This window comes from Eptesicus fuscus, chromosome 16 (assembly GCF_027574615.1).
Source record: "Eptesicus fuscus isolate TK198812 chromosome 16, DD_ASM_mEF_20220401, whole genome shotgun sequence".
Taxonomy (NCBI): domain Eukaryota; kingdom Metazoa; phylum Chordata; class Mammalia; order Chiroptera; family Vespertilionidae; genus Eptesicus; species Eptesicus fuscus.
In genome coordinates, this window is record NC_072488.1 from 35,841,709 (window position 1) to 35,863,019 (window position 21,311).

General features: G+C 39.5%; 1 protein-coding gene across 2 annotated transcripts in view; it reads left to right on the forward strand.

The window, feature by feature from the left end:
* The window catches only part of COMMD1 (copper metabolism domain containing 1), an 89,365-nt gene that overhangs the window by 54,858 nt on the left and 13,196 nt on the right, over positions 1-21,311 (forward strand). The window lies entirely within an intron of this gene.

A 21,311-nucleotide genomic window follows, 5' to 3' on the forward strand; every position in this document is an offset into this window, starting at 1 on the left:
TGTAGTGAGTTTCTTTCTGGGTCAACAGTTCTTTTGAGACCCAATTTCAATGTCAAACAGTTCCTTATGTGTACATGTCAGCAATGACATTTCAGTTCTGGATGGTGGACAAATGGTGGTAATGCAGGTCCGACACTCTCTGGTTTGGTCCTGGGCAACCTGCAGTGATGCACAGCTGCTAACTGCTAGTATGGCAAGGCGACGTCGGCTGTGCTTTCCCCTGATCCTCCCGGTTGCCTCCCACAGAGGGAGGCCACACTGTGAGAGGGGGCAGGCCAGGCTGAGGGACACCATCTCTGCCCTCCCCCAGTGCATGAATTTTATGCATTGGGCCTATAGGAACAAATAAAAAATATTTTAAAAAAAGAACTGACCAACAAATGCATTAATAATTGGAAAAACAAATCGATGTTTCACTCTCTTCCCTTCCTCTCTCTTTCTAAAGTCAATAAATAAAAAATTAAAAAGAAGAAGCTGTGCATGTACAAGCCCAGACACCATGAGGGTGAGATGTCCAACACAGAAAGTAAAATACAGTATTACAGTGCAGTACAAGGTTGATCAGAAAGCTGCGGACTTGAACATTCTGCCAAAAATCAAAGCTGTTCCTCAGTTCCAGGGTTACCTCTGTTCTGTGTTGCTCTTACAAATGGGATTTATAAACTGGTGTTCTAAATTTCTTACAAAGAACCTAATTAAATACCTGCTCTGTTAAAATTTTTTTTTAAATATTCAGTTTTATGACATCTCAAAAAGGCTTATTTGATCTTTTTTGTAGTTAGGTGGACATATACCACCATTAGTTGTTTTCTAAATGGTTTTCTATTCTTTAGGTGGTAACCACTATTTTCATACACATTTTATCTTATTTGTATTCTTTTAAATAGTCTATATAGGCTCTTCAGTTGTAACTGGCCTACATCTAGATTAGACAAGCCAAGATTTATATCTAAAGTATTTTATTTTAAACTAGAGGCCCGGTGCACGAATTCGTGCACCAGTGGGGCCCCTCGGCCTGGCCTGTGGGATTGGGCCAAAACCAGCTCTCTGACATCCCCCGAGGGGTCCCAGATTCTGAGAGGGTGCAGGCCAGGCCAAGAGATCTCACCAGGGCACTATCGGGGCCGGGAAGAGACACAGGAGGTTGCCCAGCCAGGGAGGGACCACGGGAGGGCTCCAGGGTGTGTCTGGCCCATCTTGCTCAGTTCTGATCAGCGGACCCCAGCACAAGCTAACCTACCCGTCAGAGCATCTTTCCCCTGGTGGTCAGTGCATGTCATAGCAACTGGTTGACTTCCCCCTGGTGGTCAGTGCACATCATAGCAAGCAGTTGAGTGGTCTTAGCATATCATTAGCATATTATGCTTTGATTGGTTGAACAGCCGACTGGTCAACCGGATACTTAGCATATTGGGCTTTTATTATATAGGATTTTGTAGTTTCTTCCACGCACAAATTTTAGGTAAACCTGAGGTAGGAAAAATTACATCAGAATAATTCCATTTATCATTGATAATTAAGGGCTTTTGTCTGTATGGTTCAGAGAGCTACAAGAACATTATCTCATAATTCTCAAATTACTCTGAAGTGAGCAGGCAAGTACGATTATCCTAATTTATAAATGTAGTTTGTGGTCTTTAAAAGGTTAGAGAGCTGCTTCACATAAATTAAAAGCAAAAGTAGAGATGAATTTTAAAAACTGGTTTTTAATCTTTCTAGATCACTGTAAGTCCATAATTGCTCTTTTTAGAACTATAAGGATTATTATAATGTAGTTTGAAATTTTTTCTAGTTCAAAGATAAAAACCTGAAATGGTAATTTCAGTCTGTTCTGATTATTGCATTTTATGCTGAACTAAAAATTTCTGATGGGTGCTTAATAATTAATGATAATGGTCCCTCTTATAAAAAATATTTACGAGTTTACAGAGAACAGTGTACACTATTTTTATTATTTATCACCTCAATGTCCTTCGTGTGAATAACACATTTTGTTATTAAAGGTTCACCAGGCCCTAGCTGGTTTGGCTCAGTGGATAGAGCGTTGGCCCGCTTCTGAAGGGTCCTGGGTTCCATTCTGGTCAAGGGCACGACCGTTGATCCCTGGTCCTGATCAGGGAATGTGGAAGGCAAACAATCAATGTCTCTCTCTCTCTCTCTCTCTCTCTCTCTCTCTCTCTCTCTCTCTCTTTCGCTCCCTACCACTCTCTCTAAAAATCAATGGAAAAATATCCTCAGATGATGATTAACCAAAAAAAAAAAAAAAAGGGTTCACCAGGACAACACAGTATATCTAGCATTCAAAGATAATTTAGCTTCAGATTATTAATTTTGTTAACTTTTGAATAGAGACATAACTATACATGAATGTGTGCTTTTCTTACTTCAGACATATTTCTTCCTCTCATTTCCTGTTTCAGTTAACCCAGGCTGGAAATATCAGTGATCGTCATTACTTTTCTCTCCCTTTCCTCTAATCCATTTGGTTGCCTACGCCTGTATGTCTACAGTATTTTATGTGCCCATTCATTCATTCATTTCCATGGCCATTGCCCTAAATCAGGTCCTCTTCTCCTGGGCTCTAAACTTTGCCTTTCTAGTTTTTCATACTGCTTCGTGAAGTACACACTTGACCATTGATCTCCTCTCAAATGACTTCCATTACCTAAAGTCCTAATGCCTTCTTATAAAATAACACCTTGACTGTATTTCATCCTAACTCTCCTTCCATTAGACTAGACTTTTAAACTTTATACAGTCTCTGTACTGCTTTTGTACTTTTGCTGTTCTCTCTACTCAGAAATAGCCCTTCCTCTATTGCTTCCTGTAAAAATTTTTGAACAGATAAATTTTCTTCATGAATCTCTTTAATTCTTCCCATCAGACTTAATATCTCCCTTGTATATACATTCACAATACCAGAATTAAACTATTTCAATTCTTCTTTGACATTTTCTTTTGAATTGTGGTTTATTGTGTATATATATCTGTTCTGTACTACCATGAGCTTGTTGTGGGTTGAGACTGTATATAGAGCACAGTCATATCTTAATAACTTTGCATTAACTTTGCTTTCAACTTTTACTTGAATTCTATAATTCATTGAGCAGATCAATTGAGCAATTTTAAGAATTGATTCATCTTCATACTACCCCTAAATAATGACTAGAAAGAATAATTTTGTTTCATAGATGGTAACAGCTCAGGAAAAAGTTGCTATGCTTATGTTTTCTGAGATCAACAATGTAGATAGAAATGGAATATTTATTGTCCACAATAAACCATTCTTAAGTAATACAAATCTTAAAGTTGTATATATTCTACCTGTATTCTTTTTTAATGAAGTTATTGTGGGACATTAATACAGGCTTACAGGATTCAAAATATCCCTTAGTTTGTTCCATTCTACGTCCTTCCTACCAGCCGTTCATTCATCATTTAGAAGTACCTGCTATGTTCCAGGTACAATTTTAGGTGCTAGAGATACAACTATAAACAAACATAGTCTATCTTCTAGGTTCAGGAAACAGTCATATAAAGAAGGCAAATATATACAATATAGTAGTAGAATGAGAGTTGTATAAAATGCGAAGAAAACACAAAAAAAATCTTTCTATATGATTGTTAGAATCTGGGCTAAATTACTTGCTTTGAGTTTAAATTTCTATTTAAATTTTTGTCTGTCATCTTCCTTGCCTATGGTAATTTGGTTTAGGGGTTTGTATTTTGGGTTTTAAATTACACAGTGATTTATAAATATTAAACCTAAATAGCATTTATTAAACTTAAATACAGTTTTTTGGAGTAAATGTGTTATTCATGCTAAATAATATATAAGTTCTTAGAAAAATCATATGAGCATCAAATACTTTAAATTTTAATACATTTTCAGCATTAGGGGATTATATTTAAAAGAATGAAAGACTTTAGAAAATGAACACAATTGTGTGAAACTAAGTCTTTGTATATGGTGGTTTGCTTGAATTAAGGTGTGCTCATGTGCACATATACACCATTTTTAGTCGAATGAACAATTTGTTTCTGTTGGGTACCAATTAATCTTACGTATTTGCTTATCTTTTTAAAAAAAGAGAGGAAGGGAGAGGGAGAGATAGAAAAATAAATGATGAGAAAAATCATTGATTAGCTGCCTCCTCCATGCCCCCTACTAGGGATGGAGCCTGCGACCCAGGCATGTGCCTTGACCAGGAATCGAACCTTGACTTCCTAATTCATAGGTCGATGCTCAACCACTGAGCCACACTGGCTGGGCTATTTTCTTATCTTAAATAGCCATCATGTCTACTTGGCTTTAAAAGTTATCTGTGCTCTACCTAGGATAGCTTATTTTCTGCTCTTCCTGACTTACAGATGGCCTATAGACACATGAAAAGATGCTCAACATCACTATCAGAGAAATACAAATTAAAACCACAATGAGATATCATCTTACTTACACCTGTCAGAATAGCGATCATCAATAAATTAACAAATAGCAAGTGTTGGAGAGAATGTAGAGAACAGGGAACCCTCATGCATTGTTGGTGGGATTGTAAATTAGTGTGGCCACTATGGAAAAAAGTATGAAGATTCCTTAAAAAAATTAAAAATAGAACTATCATATGACCTAGCAATTCCACTTCTGGGTATTTATCTGCAAAAATCCAAAAACAATAATTTGAAAAGATATATGCACCCCTATATTCATTTGCAGCATTATGTACAATAGCCAAGATATGGAAGCAACTTAAATATCCATCAATAAATGAATGGATAAAGAAGATATGAATGGATAAAGAAGACACACACACACACACACAATGGAATATTACTCAGCCATTAAAAAAATAAATCTTATCATTTGCAACAGCATGGATACTATAGAAGGGCATTATGCTAAATGAAATAAGTCAGACAGAGAAAGACAGATACCATATGATTTCTTTTATATGTGGAATCTAAAAAACAAATGAACAGCCGAAACTGGTTTGGCTCAGTGGATAGAGCATCGGCCTGCGGACTCAAGGGTCCCGGGTTTGATTCCGGTCAAGGGCATGTACCTTGGTTGCGGGCACATCCCCGGTAGGAGGTGTGCAGGAAGCAGCTGATCGATGTTTCTCTCTCATCGATGTTTCTGGCTCTGTATCTCTCTCCCTTCCTCTCTGTAAAAAAATCAAAATATATTAAAAAAAACAAATGAACAAACAAAACAGAAACAAATTCATAGATACAGAAAACAAATTGATAGTTGCCAGATAGAAGGGGAGGTTGTGGGGAGAAGTATGAATTGCCAATTATAAAAATAGTCACAAGGATGTAAAGTACTACAGCATAGAGAATATAGTTAATAATCTACACTAATAAAAGAGAAGCATGCAAATTAACCATCACTCTGCTACACCCACCAGCCAGTCAGGAGGGAATATGAAAATTAGAAGGACAAATATGGCGGTCCCCCACTGCTCTAGGCGTGGAATGGGAGGGCGGGGGCAAAGGGATCTACAGGAGTGGCACTCTGGCCACAGCGAAGACGAAGACTGCAGACTCTGGAGTCTGCAGCGAAGACGAAGATGACAGATTCCGGCCGGAGTCTACAGCAAAGACTGCAGCAAAGACAAAGAAGGCAGACTCTGGCCGGGGCGAAGGCCTGGGTCCTGGTTGCCGGAGGAAGACCGGTGCTGGAAGCCAAGGGAAGGAAGGCCTATTGCACAAATCACTTTGTGCAATGGGCCTCTAGTATTGTAATAACTATGTGTGCTTTCAGATGGGTACTAGACTTATCCGAGTGATCACTTCATAAGGTACATGAATATCTAGTCACTATGTTGTACACCTGAAACTAATATAATATTGTATGTCAACTGTAAATGAAAAATAAAATGTTTCAAAAGTCTGTCATTGTCTGCCCTGTCCTGCCAATCGATCTAAGAGAAGCTATTTTCCCTGCTGGTCCCAGCTAATTAGATCAGAGGGAATCCTCAACAAGGATATCCCATCAATAGGCTAAACAGATATTTGTAATATGGTTTGGTGTGACAGTCTTAGCTAAGACAGAGATAATAATTTTGGGGTAAGAGACTCTTCTTAGGACTTTCAACTTTTTAATGTAGGGAAGCTGCCAAATGATGATGAGCACTGTAGCTGAGAGGTTACATGGAACTTGTGGTAGGCAAATAATTATTGGCTATCTGTTTAGTGCAGAAGTTTTCTGGAAAGAAGAGAATAGAACCAGTAAGTAGAAGTAGAGGCACCATGTATGGGATGTAAACATGCATGAGATAGTTGGTGCATATGTAAGAGAAAGATACATGCCTGAAAGAGTAACACAGTTCCTGACCGTTTCCTAGGCCCTGAGAGGTCCACAAGTGCAGACTTACCATGCTCATTTCAACTCCGTGCATTTGCTTAAATTGGTCTCCCTACTTTTAATCTTTCTCCCCTCTTCAAACCATTCTGAATACTACCACCAAGTTAGTGTTTATAAAAATAGGCTCTGATCATGTCAGTTATCTAGCCAAAAATCTTTAATGATTCCCTCATTGCCTCCATAATAAAGTCTAAGTCCCTTAGAACTGTGTGCTTGGCTTTTCCCAACACTGCTTCCGGGTATTTTCTCTAAAAGGACAAAGTCCATCTAATTTGGTATTTTAATATCACAGGTTATGAGGAAAGTCACAAGCTCTATTCCCTTGGCTATCTGTTTCCAGGACTTTTCCTGAGAATATCAACTGGACTGGAATCATTTGTTGAAGAATAAAACAGAAATGGTTCTGTGGCTTGTCTCTACCTGGTGAATGTGGATAGTGGTGTATTCTGGGGCTTGTGCCCTTGATGGAAGACTTTTATGAGGCCAGCCTTCCACCATCCTGCTTCTTGCTAGCTGACAGGCAGTTGGATGAGAGCTCTGTCTGATGATGAACCTGACAATGTGCCAAACTGTCCAGTAACCTTTTCTGGGTTTAAAATTCTAGATGTCTTTATTGATCAGAAAGAAATAGCCCTTTGGAGATCATTTAATTTTTGCTTTGAAAGCCTTGACCATCAGCGCCAACAAAGTTGACTTACAGTGTGGTTGGTTAAACTGGCATTCATTTGGGAATTTTTTAGAACTTCAAGTTTCATGAGTCCACATTCAGCCTTATCCTCTATTTTTTTTGGGGGGGTGGGGGGGGGGTGTGCGCGGAAGGGAAGAACAGCAACATATAACTTTTAGCAGAATATGAAATATAATGATCTTCCTATTCATAATGGCTCTCCATGATCTGTAGACTATCTTTTAAAGGTTATTATGAAAACATTAACTATTTACTCTAGAATTCAGTGTTTTTCACACTTTTCCCTCATCTGTGTCCCATTCCTTCTCTAAATTCTTTTTTTTTAGCCAAACTGATCTAGTCATTCTTTTCTCTTCTACCTCAATGTCTTTGCACATGTATGCCTAACCTGAAATGTCCTCTCTCCTATGTCTGGCTTGCAAGGCCCCTCTTAATATTTACTTCCTCAAATCAGAATAATGATAAATTATATATCAGCATCAATAAATACTTTTAAAATAAATGACTCACCTTTTCACTGACAGAAGAAATCTGCACTATGAATTTATAATTGTCCTGGGTGACTATGGGCATTTTGTAAATAAAATAAAACTTCAGAAGTATCATAGAAATATGTGGTTCCTGAAATAGCAAAGATCTATCAACACAGAGCCCACTTTTCTGTAAATAATAGGTTAGAGCTGAGGAGTGATGATTCCTTTGGATGATTTTTACACTCACCACTCCTCACTCTCTTACTATATGCCCCAGACTGCTTTGGCTCTCTAGTTGGCCCCCTCCTCCATGGGCAATTGAATTTAGGGTGATGGCTACAGAGATACCAAAGGAAAATGAAAGGATAGTCTTTGAAGGAGAAAAGAGATTATTACATCGTGGTCCTTGATAATCTGTCTCTTAACATTTAAGAGAAGGAACTTAATATTTATTTCCTACCTCCTAATTGATAGTAATCATCAAGAATAACTCATAAGGACATTTAATCATGGGGTAGGATACCAAGAAATGTAATACCTTTCAGAAAGTAATTTCTGATCTTGGCTCAGTAGGGAGTAATCACTAAGAAGGTCTATGTGATTCCTTACATCACTTTTTAGGATCCATTTTCTCTAAAGGTTGGGCCATTTGGACAACAGAATGGAAACAAAGGCTTCAAAACAGCTAATATACAAGAGAAGGAATTCATTTGGATCTTAAATACAGTTATTTCTCTATCTTCCTACATTTTGATTAGGCAATATGGTTGGTCTTTTTCCAATGTTTTAATTTTTTCAAGTTGTCTTATTGCCTCATTTCAGGTTTTCCTAAAAAACCCTACAAAGTGGGATAGAACAAATGAAGAAAGTCAGGCTCACCTGGCTGGTGTAGCTCAGTGGTTGTTTTGACCATAAACCAACAGGTCACTGCACTGGTTCAGTTCCCGGTCAGGGCACATGCCTGGGTTGCAGGCTCGATCCCCAGCAGAGAGTGTGCAGGAGGTAGCTGATTGATGTTTGTCATCAGTGTTGCTATCCCACTATTCCTTTCCCTTTCTCTCTCTCTAAAAATCAATAAGTGCATATTAAGAAAAAGAAAAGAAAAAAGAAAGACCGGCTCTAGGAGTATAAGTGAATTACCCAAGTTCACGTGAATATTAAATGAAAGAATTGGGAGTAGATCCTCCTAGGTCAGTGGTTCTCAACCTTTCTAATCCCGTGACCCTTTAATACAGTTCCTCATAAAATTATTTTCGTTGCTACTTCATAACTGTAATTTTGCTACTGTTAATGAATCGTAATGTAAATATCTGTGTTTTCCGATGGTCTTAGGCTCTACAGCAGCGGTTCTTAACCTGTGGGCCCCACAAGTTGAGAACCGCAAGCAGGGTCGCCTAAGACCATCAGAAAACACAGATATTTACATTACGATTCATAACAGTAGCAAAATTACAGTTATGAAGTAGCAATGAAAATAATTTTATGGTTGGGGGTCACCACATAAGGAACTGTATTAAAGGGTCACGACATTAGAAAGGTTGAGAACCACTGTGACCTAGGTATTCAGATTTCTAGTCTGGGCTCTGTAACTTTATACTGTTTACGTCTTCATCACCTTCCTATGAATGATCTCATCTTGCTTTTGTATGTGTTACCAAAGGACAGAAGCATTGATGCTAAGTCCATATCAAAGAGACAACAATGTGAGAATTGAATTTTGGAACTGGGTCAGCCTCTATCTATAATTTATTCAGTCTTCTTTACCTCCTTGAGTAAACTACCTGGGAGGTGGTAGTAGTTTTCTCATTATGTCAAAAGTTTTGGTCTACATGTCTACATAGGTAAAAAATATTGATCTACTGAAATTGCCTAAATTAAAGTGTTTTAATTTATTGTCTCTCCCCTCCACCCCCCATTAGAATGTGAGCTCCTCAAGGGCAGATACTCTATCTTGTTTATAGCTTAATCCTCAGTATCTAGAACTATACTGTCAAGTATAAGACATTCAATAAGTATTTGGTGCCTAATTCACTGACTTAGTGTTTTATGATCCTCACTTTGAGAACATGCTGCCACAAATCAAATGTTGATTGCTTTTCTAATATCCACTTTCTCTTTTAGATCTGACAGGGATGGTCAGTCCTGTAAAGGAGTGTGTAGACATTGACCCAGAGCTTCTTAGAGTGGAGACAATTATGTTTGTGTGATAAAAATCTAAGACAGGTGTCAAATAAGTTTATCTCTGTATACCTTACCTCTCAATGCTTCTTTTTTTTTTTAATTACTTTATTGATTAAGGTATCACATATTTGTCCTCAACCCCCTCCCCCCGTTCCCTTCCCAATCCCCCCCACACACAAGCCCCCCTCCCCCTGTTGTCCGTGATCATTGGTTAGGCTCATATGCAAGCACACAAGTCCTTTGGTTGATCTTCAATGCTTCTTATACTGTAATCCTTTGTAGCCATCAATACTTTCAAGTCCCAGGCCCTGGTTGGGTAGCTCAGTTAAAGCGTCATCCTGACATGCCAAGATTTTAGATTCGATCCTGGGTCAGGGCACATACAAGAATTAATCAATGAATGTATAAATAAGTGGAACAATAAATCAATGTTTTTCTCTCTCTCAAAAATCAATAATACTTTCAAGTGCCTTTAGTTCAGAAGTGCCACGTTTCAAGGTCTGTCTGTACCATGAAGTGGGTAAGGTCGTGAAGCATTGCTCTATGAGATTCTAGTTAGAGTCTTGAGATTCTGGACTTCAGTGAGAACTCTACTGTATGCTAAGAGTTTCATGATAATGGTAGGTGAGGGAATTACATAGACATGTTTGAACCAGTGCATCAGCAAATCTATTTCCAAGAACAGAAAGCACAAAAATTTAGATGCTAAAAGGTTAATAAAGGCTTATTGCCTAGTCCTGAGACTGCCAGTTTCTTCATGGTTGAACCTGGCCTTTTCTGATTCCTAATATTTGAATCCATCTTGTTGTATAAAAATTTCTATTAAGAAGGGGAAAGAGGGCAAATAGCATGCCTGATCCTTGCAAGGAGAAAAAGGCTATTGAAAAAGCACGAAGCTCTCAAGATGTAATACTATAAAAACATTCAGGAATTGATTTACTGTTTGGGGCTTGTCATAGCTTGAAGCAGTTGGCGATAATCCCCAATATGAGAACTTTGTTGTTTCTCATGGACAATGTCAGGCCCCAGGAGTCTTCTACATGACTATTTGTCACTTTTAAGAGCGAAGTGCCTGTTTTGAAGAAAACGGAACTGGTAGTTAAGTGTTTAGTAAAACTCATGAAGTGTCAGGGGATAGGCTATGTGTAGTAGTAGAAAGAGAGGCTAACATTTATTGAGTCTATTTCACACTAGACATGATTCTAGGGGCTTGCCACATGTGCTGTCTTATTTAGTCTTCATATCAGTCCTATTAGATAGGTATTATTTTCCTATTTTCTAGATTTGGAAACCAAGACTTATTAAACAACTTTCCAAAGGTCACACAGCTAATAATAATAGAGCCAGATTTATATCCAAATTGTCTAACTCTGAAACCAATGCATTTTTACTCTAATAATACTGCTTTGGGTTCCATGGGTAATAACGGATTTGGCTCACTTTCTGATCTTCCTATAAAGGGAGAAACTGAGTATAAAATGGCAGAATTTACATACTCTTTTCTAACCCTAACTTTCAAAATGTTTTAAGTATATTGAACTTTGAAACATAATACTGAGATTTTGTGAGTGTTGTAGTGTAGTGAGCAGAGAAGTGTTTTTCTTTCCAAATTAAAGATGTTTACAAAAGTATATGTAATAGTCCTCTCTTATCCTCAGTGTTGCTTTCTGTAATTTCAGTTACTTGAGGTCAACTTCAGTCTTAAAATATTAAATTTCCCCAACCATCCACATCTTCTGCTTCTGATATTCACCCACTGACAACATCATGACATATCACCAGAAAGTCAGTAGTAGCCTAACGCTAGGTCACAATGCCTATGTCATTCACCTCATTTCATCTCATCACATAGGTATTTTATTATCTCATATCATCAAAGGAACAATAAGGGTGGGTACAGTATAGTAAGATATTTTGAACGAGATAGAGACCACATTCATATAACTTGCATTACAATAAAGGGGTTCAGAACAGACCTCCCCAAGATGTGCTACTTTGGCCTGTGGATCATTTTGAGCTGAAGGCAGTGGAGGCTTTGCAGGCCCAAAAGAAACTTTTACCTCTCTGTAAAATATTTAAATTGGGAGCCTTGCCCATAATAAGAGTTATTACCAGAAATAACTTTTTAAAAAATACTATGCTTTTATTGATTTTAGAGAAAGAGGAAGGGAGAGGGATGGAAATACAGAAACATCGATGAGAGAGAAACATTGATTGGCTGCCTCCTGCACACCCCATACTGAGGATCAAGCCCACAGCCTGAGTATGTGCCCTGATGAAGAATTGAGTCAGGATCCTCTTGGTTCATGGGTCGATGCTCAACCACTGAGCCACACCAGTTGGGCAGGGCAAACTTCTAATTACTGAACATCTGATCTTCAGATCATTCTCTGAATGACCTTCCTATCCTGTGAAGCCCTCAGGTGCCTTACCTCATCCTCAGCTCAGAATGCCATACATACCTCATTTTCTCTTTGTGTCTCTGAATCTATCCTGTATGTGGCGTCTTTAACTCTTATGTATGGGATTTCCATATTTACCTATGTAATTAAATTTGGTTATTCTCTCTTGTAAATCTAATCTGTCTCATGTAGATTTAATTATGAGAGTAGTTGAAAAACCTAGGAGGGTAGAGAAAAGTTTCTTCTTCCTACAACAGTATATTGTATAATTGTTCCATTTTATTATTAGGTATTGTTGTTAATCTCTTAGCTGTGACTAATTTATAAATTAAACTTTATCATAGGTTTATATGTATAAAAAAACATATATAGGTTTGGTACTATCTGTGGTTTCTGGCATTCCCTGGGGGCGTTCTTGAATGTATCTCCCAGGGATAAGAAGGATTACTGTATGACTTTCTGGAAATTTCCAATAGAGCTATTATGTCCTAAGGAACAGAGGGTAATAGTGATGTTCAGGATACTACATTTTCATTTTCACCAATTTAGATTTAACCTCCACTTGTTAAGTCCCATTTCTAAAAGAGTTCATTTCAACCTATGTATTTCTTGGAGGAAGATTCACGACTTAGGGCCTCTACCCTATAAATGACAGAATTAATGGATGTTCAGTCTTAATGTGCACATTATAGTATTTTTTACTCTTCATTGAGGAAGATGAAATAAATGTTACCAGTGGGGTGTCCTCTGCATCCCCACCTGTTAACTGGTGGAAGTGGGCTTCTTGGGATGCCCCAGAAATAAAAATTTCCTGAGGCCCCCATGGGAGAATGAGGTATTGTGGAAAACTTTATTGATGAGGTGACATTAAGGAATTTCCCTTCCAAGATCCCATCTCCCTCTGTCCCATCATAGAAAAGGTCCCATTTTGTCTTCAGCAGAGCTAAGATTAAAGCCACTGCCCAGAGTTTCTGCTCCATATTAAGGTCCAGTCCAGTCCATCATCGGGCTGGATAGCTGCAGCCCATTGCATTTGGTTTCTAAGGCCATAAGACTATGGAGGTGCACAGGAAGTGTGGGTCACAGAGCAAGTGAGAAACAGGAGAGAGAGAGAGGGGAGGGGGGAGAGAGAGAGAGAGAGAGAGAGAGAGAGAGAGAGAGAGAGAGAGAAGGAATTCGTTGTCTCTGGGGATTTTTAACTAGGAACTTATCCAGTGAATTTTTCAGGATTTCATGTGCTTGCAGTGGCTCCACCCCCTCTAGCCAATTATCTTTTCCCCAGATTAGACTGACAGGCAAGCATCTTCCCTATGTCATCCTGGCTTCACTGTGCATGTGTCCATTTTCCCCTTAATTGGACCCCTACCCCCAGTGATCTGCAGGGATTGGACCGATGGTTCCCTAGGGAGTGCGAAATTGCAGCTTCCTAGTGAAGTTGCCTAGATGACCATGCTTACAACATCTGGGCTCTCCTTTGCTCCTTTCTTATTATTAATATTAGCTAGCTAGTTAAGACAGTAACAAAGACTATGCATTAGAATTTTCTTTTCTCTTTTCAAACTACAGATGTAAACCTTAATTGCAGCACAGTTATGAGAACACTAGAGGCCCAGTGCACAAATTCGTGCATGGGTGGCCTCCGCGTGGCCTGCAGGGATTGGGCTGGAACCAGCAGTCCATCGCCGCCTGCCACTCCTGCCTGCTGCTCCCACTCATCCCGGCCCGCTGTGCCTGCCGCAGGCTTGTGCCCAGTCCTGATCAGGAGAGGCTCGCATCACTGTAGCTGCACTGGCCAGCTGTGAGCCCTGCATCTGGTGCCATTCCAGAGGGTGATGGTTGGGGGAGGGCAGGACTCGATCTGCCCTCCAGGTGGGTGGTGGGACTCCCTTGCTGGCCCAGGAATCCGGATCCCTCCAGCTGATGTTTGCACTGGTTGTCAGGAGCCACCTGGTAGCCACTTTTATATCATATCTTCCTTGTGGAGCGTCTAGGGAGAGGAAGTGACTGCAGTGCCTGAGGCCGACTCCCAGGAGGCTGGCAGCACTGTTGGGATTGTGCCGGCAGCACCGCAGCACCGGTCTGTCAGTGCCTGGCCTGTTCTCTATAGAGGTTGGACCTGCAGGACTACTGAAGGAGTGAATGGCTGCCACCGGGCAGGTGGGCCACCGGACAGGTTGGTTAGCTGAGCAGCGCTCCCACTGTGGGAGCACACTGACCACCAGGGGGCAGCTCCTGTGTTTAGTGCCTGCCCCCTGGTGGTGAGTGCATGTCATAGTGACCGGTTGTTTGACTGTTCTGTCGCTTAGGCTTTTATATATATAGATAATTTTCCATTTGCTTTGCTAGAGACCCCTCCTCACAGTTTGAAATTTGGGACACAGGAATTTTCTGTTTAATTAAATTAATTAACTAATTAATTAATTACCCCCAAGGGATCATTTAACTTTCATTTGAAGTTCTAATTGATAGAGGGGGAAAACAGAAAAAGTGATAGAATATTTGAAATAATAACATAGAAAAACCCAGATGAAATTAGACTCAAAATCTCAAAAGTGGGTTTGTACTTCGGTATTTAGAAAAATTGGTACAGCTAATATCATCCTTTTAAAAAATTATTTGTTTGTTTTGTTAATCCTCACCAGAGGATATATTTTTATTTTTTTATTTTTTTATGAATCTTTATTGTTCAGATTACAATTGTTTCTCCTTTTTCCCCACATATCTCCCCACCACCCAGTTCCCACCCCCCTCTGCCCCTACCTCCCCCCCGCTGTCCTTATCCATAGGTGTATGATTTTTGTCCAGTCTCTTCCCATACTCTCCACACAGACACCCCTTTACCCCTGAGAATTATCAATCCATTCCCATTCTATGCCTCTGATTCTATTAAGTTCACCAGTTTATTCTGTTCCTCAGATTTTTAATTCACTTGACTTTTAGATTCACTTGTTGATAGATATGTATTTGTTGTTCATAATTTTTATCTTTCTTCTTCTTTTTCCTCTTTTTAAAGAATACCTTTCAGCATTTCATATAATACTGGTTTGGTGGTGATGAACTCCTTTAGCTTTTTCTTATCTGTGAAGCTCTTTATCTGCCCTTCAATTCTGAATGATAACTTTGCTGGGTAGAGTAGTCTTGGTTGTAGGTTCCTGCTATTCATCACTTTGAATATTTCTTGCCACTCCCGTCTGGCCTGCATGGTTTCTGTTGAGAAATTAGCTGATAATCGTATGGGAGCTCCCTTGTAGGTAACGAACTGTTTTTCTCTTGCTGCTTGTAAGATTCTCTCTTTGTCTTTTGCCCTTGGCATTTTAATTATGATGTGTCTTGGTGTGGTCCTCTTTGGATTCCTTTTGTTTGGGGTTCTGTGTGCTTCCTGGACTTGTAAGTCTATTTCTTTCATCAGGTGGGGGAAGTTTTCGTTCATTATTTCTTCAAATAGGTTTTCAGCATCTTGCTCTCTCTCTTCTTCTGGTACCCCCATAATTCTGATGTTGGTTCGCTTGAAGTTGTCCCAGAGGCTTCTTACACTATCTTCAACTTTCTGAATTCTCTTCTCTTCATGCTTCTCTGGAAGAGTGTCCTTGGCCTCTTTGTATTCCAAATCTTTGAGTTGATTCTTGCAATCCTCTAGTCTGCTTTTGGGTCTCTGTATAATATTTTCTATCTCAGTCAGTGTATGTTTAATTTCTAGTTGGTCCTTTTTCATATCCTCGAGGGTCTCATTGAATTTTTCGGCCTTTTCCATGAAATTCTTGAAAAACCTTATAACTGTGGTTTTGAACTCTATGTCCAGTCGCTTGTTCTCCTCCATTTCTTTGGTTTGTGATCTGTTTCCTTGCCTTCTCATATTCTCTGCTTCCCTGAGTTGGTAGGGTAGCTTTGTGTACTAGGTGTCCTATTGGTTCAACGGGTCAGCCTCCCAGTTACCTGAGGTGGACACTCTTGGTGTACCCTTGTGTACTGTGTGTCCCCCAGCAGGAGCTACAGCAAGAACTAGTTTTCTCCTCCTTTGCTTGGGCGGTTTTGGAGCAGTCTGACTGGAGCTGCAGTTAATTTGGTTGAGCTTCCACAGAACAGGCCATTTATATGCAAAAGCCGCTGTGTGGAGCCTGGGCGGGTTTGTAGAATGTGCGGGGTGGGGTCTCAGGGCGGGGCGGGGTCTCAGGGCGTCACTAGGCTGGGGCATGGCCAACGGCGATGGCTGGCGTCAGCCGTCTCTGCCTTTCCCGTTTCCAAGTCCCTGCGCCCCGCGCTCCAGCGCAGTAAACAATGATTGCTGGGCGCACCTCTGCAAAAAAGTCACTCTCACTTTCCGACCCGATGGCCGAGAGTCCAGCCTCTCCCCGTAGGTGTCTGGGTCCCCTGAGTGTCCCCAGAAACTGGATTTCACAGTGATCGGGAGCTTGTCTCCCTGCGGGTTGAAGAAAAACCGCGCACCCAGTCGCCCGCTGCCAGCCCGATTCGCGCGCCTCTGTACCTCAGCTCCCCAGCGTTTGTGCTCCTTTCTCTTCCTAGTTGTAAATCTTCCACTCAGCCAGCTTTCCCGTGGTTCTGGGTGGTAGACGCTCTGTCCCTTAGTTGTACCCTCGAAATTGTTGTGTGAGGCAGCAGATTAGCTGCTTAACTATGCCGCCATCTTGGTTCCTCCCCATCCAGAGGATATTTTTCCATTGATTTTTAGGGAGAGTAGAAGAGAGAGGGAAAGACAGAGAGAAACATCAATGTGAGAGAAACACATCAATTGGTTGCCTCCGACCAGGGCCAGGGCCTGAGGAGCCTGCAACCAAGGTACATGCCCCTGACCTGAATCGAACCTGGGATCCTTCCATTCACAGGCTGACGCTCTATCCACTGAGCCAAACTGGCCAGGGCTTTTTATTTTTTTGGTTTTGTTTTAATCTCTGACATAGAGGATTGGTTTAACATAAATAGAATAATTTTATTGATGTATTCTAAAAGAATGTTTAAAAATGAAATTCAGCGGAGTAAAGTTGAAGAGTTAACTGACTTTAATTAGGTGATTCATGAATCCTGCATTATCCCATCAGGCAACTAGAAGGGCTCTCTGAGGGTTGTACAAAATAGAAGATTTTTATGGAAAGAAGGATGTGGGTAGGGAGCTATTGACAAAAGAAAAGAAAGGATTATTTTCTGGCAGACATCTTTTGTTTGGGGATAGAGATTTCTGAGGGCTTTTATTATGCAGATTGCCTCTTATTTTTATGGAATATAGAACTTTACTGGTTTTTGATCCAAAAATTCTATACTGGTTGATTAAGATTATATTTCTGGGAGAGGTTGAAGCTGCAAATAAACAGGTGTTAAGTCATAGACATTTACAGGAGTGACACGATTTTGGGCCTATGTTTTTTTAGTTCAACAGGAGGATATTATCATATTGAAACAATAGATTGGAAATGCTTCTTTTTTAGGATTGACAGTGATGGCCTAACAGGAAGGACAGTTTACACTTGAGACTCTTCCCCTGCTTTTAGTCAGAGTACTCATCACCAGTCCCTGAAACACATTCACATTCTTAAAAAAAAAAAAAAAAAATTGATTCCAGAGAGGAAGGGAGAGGGAGAGAGAGAGAGAAACATCAGTGATGAGAGAGAACAACCATCCATCAGCTGCCTCCTGCAGGCCCCACACTGGGAATCAAGCCCGCAACCTGGGCATGTACCCAGACCGGGAATTGAACCATGACCTTCTGGTTCATAGGTCAGTGCTCAACCACTGAGCCATGCTGCCTGGGCACGTTCACATTCTTGGTGGCTGTAGCCTGGAGTCTTCTTTGTGTTTGGTACCTTTGTCATACTCTTCCACCCCACTGCACTGGCCAGTGTCTATGTGAGAACTCTGCAGGAAGGAACATGCTCACTGTAGCACCTCTGGTATTCTTTCACGAGCCAGTGGCTGTTCTTCTTGGGCTAGTCCATGCAGCTGCAGGATATCTGGAGGCAGTTTCTGACTGGCAATGAAGGACTTTGGCCAGATTGGATTGCTATAGGCAGAATGAAATATTTATTTTTCCCTTTGAGAAAGTAAATAGAGGTGCTGCTTAACCAACTAATATTATTTTAATGTTGCTGGGTGTGAGATACTGTGGTTAAACCAGGAAGGTGTAAAATACATTTTTACCCACTCCCAAAAAACTGTGTTAAGTTGCTTTAGATACATTATCTCATTCATTAAATCTTCTCAGCAACCTTACCAGTTAAATCTGTTAAATCCCTATTTCACAAATTAGGAAACTAAAACCTAGATAGTCTCACAGCTCAAAAGTGGTAGAGTTTTTATTTAGATTTGAATTTAAGTTTGTATGATTTCAAAGCCCATGTTCACTAATCACAGGACAGGAACTAGTAAATAGATTAAGCATGTGCACACACATAGAATCTAATCATGAGGAAACATCAGACAAACCCAAATTGGCATTCTATAAAGTAACTAGCTTGTATTGTTAAAAAATTTCAATATCAAAGAACACAAGAAAGGCCAACTGAGAAACTTTTCCAGATTAAAGGAGACTACAGGCACATCTAAATGTAATCAATGTGTGATTACGGATTTGATTTGGGAGCAGTAAAAAACTTTATAAAGGACATTACTGGGGTATTTGGTAGAATTAGAGACTGGATTAGATGACATGACTATATAAGAGAATATCCTTGTCTTTAGGAAGTGTACACTAAAGTTTTTAGGGATAAAAGGTCATGACATCCCCATACTTATCCTAAAGTGGCTGTGCAATAGAGAAAGAGAATGACAAAGCAAATGTGGCAAAATTTGAACAATTAAACAAATGGTGAATCTGGAGAAAGGGTATGGGAGAGTCATATTTTTTTTGTATACTTGAAATGATGAAAAAAAAATTTTAAGTGCCTTACATTTTACACATTAATTTAAAATTATTCAGGAACCAGCAAAACCCACTGAGACATGGTTAAAACCCAACTCAGCCAGGAGTTAAGGACTACGCTCATGCTTCCTCCTTTGGCAAAGAATTTATCAAACCATGTTGAGGAGATAAACACAGACTGCAGTTTCATAGAGGAAATATATGTCATAGTGTTTTGATGTTTTTCATATACTCCCATTAGGGGACATACATCGCTTTTCTTCAAAATAGTTGTTTTTACTGTTTTTGTCTCATTTATTTTGATGCCTCTTAGATAGTTCCTATTTCTTGTTTATTGACATAATCCTGGACAGAGTGATAAATGTGTTCTTTTTCACAAAAGGATGGACTACAAAGTAGAGTTAGCATTATTTATTTTTACTAATTATTTGTTTGCTTATAACAGTGTACATGCTTCCTGCACTGTCTTTATGTTTTTAGTCAAGCACTTATGTACGACTGAACTATGCTATTTTGGGCATTATCAAGAGCTTTCTTTCCCTTCACTCCACCTATTCCTGTTTGCACTTGGCTTGGCCAGAGAATAGATGTGGGCTAAATATGAAGGATATTAAAGATTTAAACTCACAATTGAATGTATTTATTTTTTTTGTATCCCAAAAGTTCTTATAAATGCTGATGGGATTTTTTTCAAGTTGAATAATTTGGTGCTCTTGGGTTAGATAACAAGGTAGAATTAGGAATTCCTTCTGATTATTAATGGAAAGAATCCCCAGTTTAAGCAAAGTATTTTGGTTCTGCTGACTATGATTTGGGTTAATGGGAGAAGAGTCTCGTTCAAGGAGCTCCACACATTAGTCTGTAGAACTACAGAGGTAAACTTCGCCTCCACCTCTCCTGGTGATGGAGAAATGAGCTATATATGTAACTGAATTCTCACTCTCTCTCTCCCCCCCACTCCCAACACACAGAAAGAGAGAAGGAATAAAGGGTCTATCTCGCCTCAGAATAAGAGCTTAGTCTCTTTATGATATGCTTCTCTGCCTGGATCACATGTACACATTAACTTAGTTGTGCTGTCATCTCATTATACTTAAAGCTGAAAATCTTTCTATGCAACCAGGGTATAATTATCGCCTATCCAAATGTTTATGTAGGATACTTTAGGTTGACTTGGGGTAATCAAACTATCAGCACTCAGCTTTCTTTGAGTCTTTGTTAAAGTTAACTGAATCCTAGAATAACTTTCACATGTGGGTACTCAGTGACTGTGATGATGTTTATGTTATATATGAATGTGAATCAGGATCGTGAAATGGTTAAGGGCCCAAACTCGAGTGAGACAAGCCTGGGTTTAAAACTGGCTCTGCCACTTACCACCTGTGTGGCCTTACACAAGTTGATCATCCTTCTTCACTTCCGTTATCTGTAAAGTGGGATAAATTGTCCTCACCAACATGAAGTGATGCATGTAAAGTACTTAGAGTAATGCTTGGCATTTTTAATGTGTTCAGTAAACCCTAGTCATTGTTAGTTATCATTGCTACTAATATTACCATTATTGTAATTTCTGTATCCCTCTGAATTTGCTTATGCCTTCAGATTTGTCACACTTTCCCCACAATCTCTCCTACTCCTGTCTTCCAAACTGACTTTTTAAAAACTGTGGCATGTCATTTTCCCCAGGGTCTAGAGATAATACTTGCATCCCCTTCAAACTTTTCTATTCCCTCTAGTACTTCAAAACTCTATTGAATAAATGGTGGCCAAATAAGAAAGTCTATTTTTTCTTCAGTTAGGACCTGACTACCTGCTCTGTCTTTTGCAAATGACTGAACCTTTAATCTCTAGTTTCTAGATTTGTGGGCTCTTTTCCTATATAAATTGGATCAGAAGTATATAAAAATCCATTGCATTATCTGACCAAGTCTTCTTGCCGAATACAGCTAAAAAGATCTGCTTTGGGTTAAATTGAAAAGGTCTGTCATTTCTATAGTTGTTTAAAGGAACTTATCCCTGACTTGGATTCTTTCTAGTTCACAGGGCTGTTCTAAGGATCAAGCGAGGTCATGCATGTGAGTGCTTTAAAACTATGAAGCATGGGGTTAATTTGAGGGATGATTATTGCATGTGAACAAAGGCTCAGCAACTTAAGTGATATTAGAATTCAACCCTATATAATAAAGATGCAATCTACTCTCTTCTGCCTCCTCCAGAAGTTTATTATAAGTTATTTGAGCTAGAGAGGCTAGTGACTAACTTCATGCAATGACTACAAATCCTTTCTCCTTCCCTCATTCCCATATTCTATCACAAAATGGTGTGCCAGACC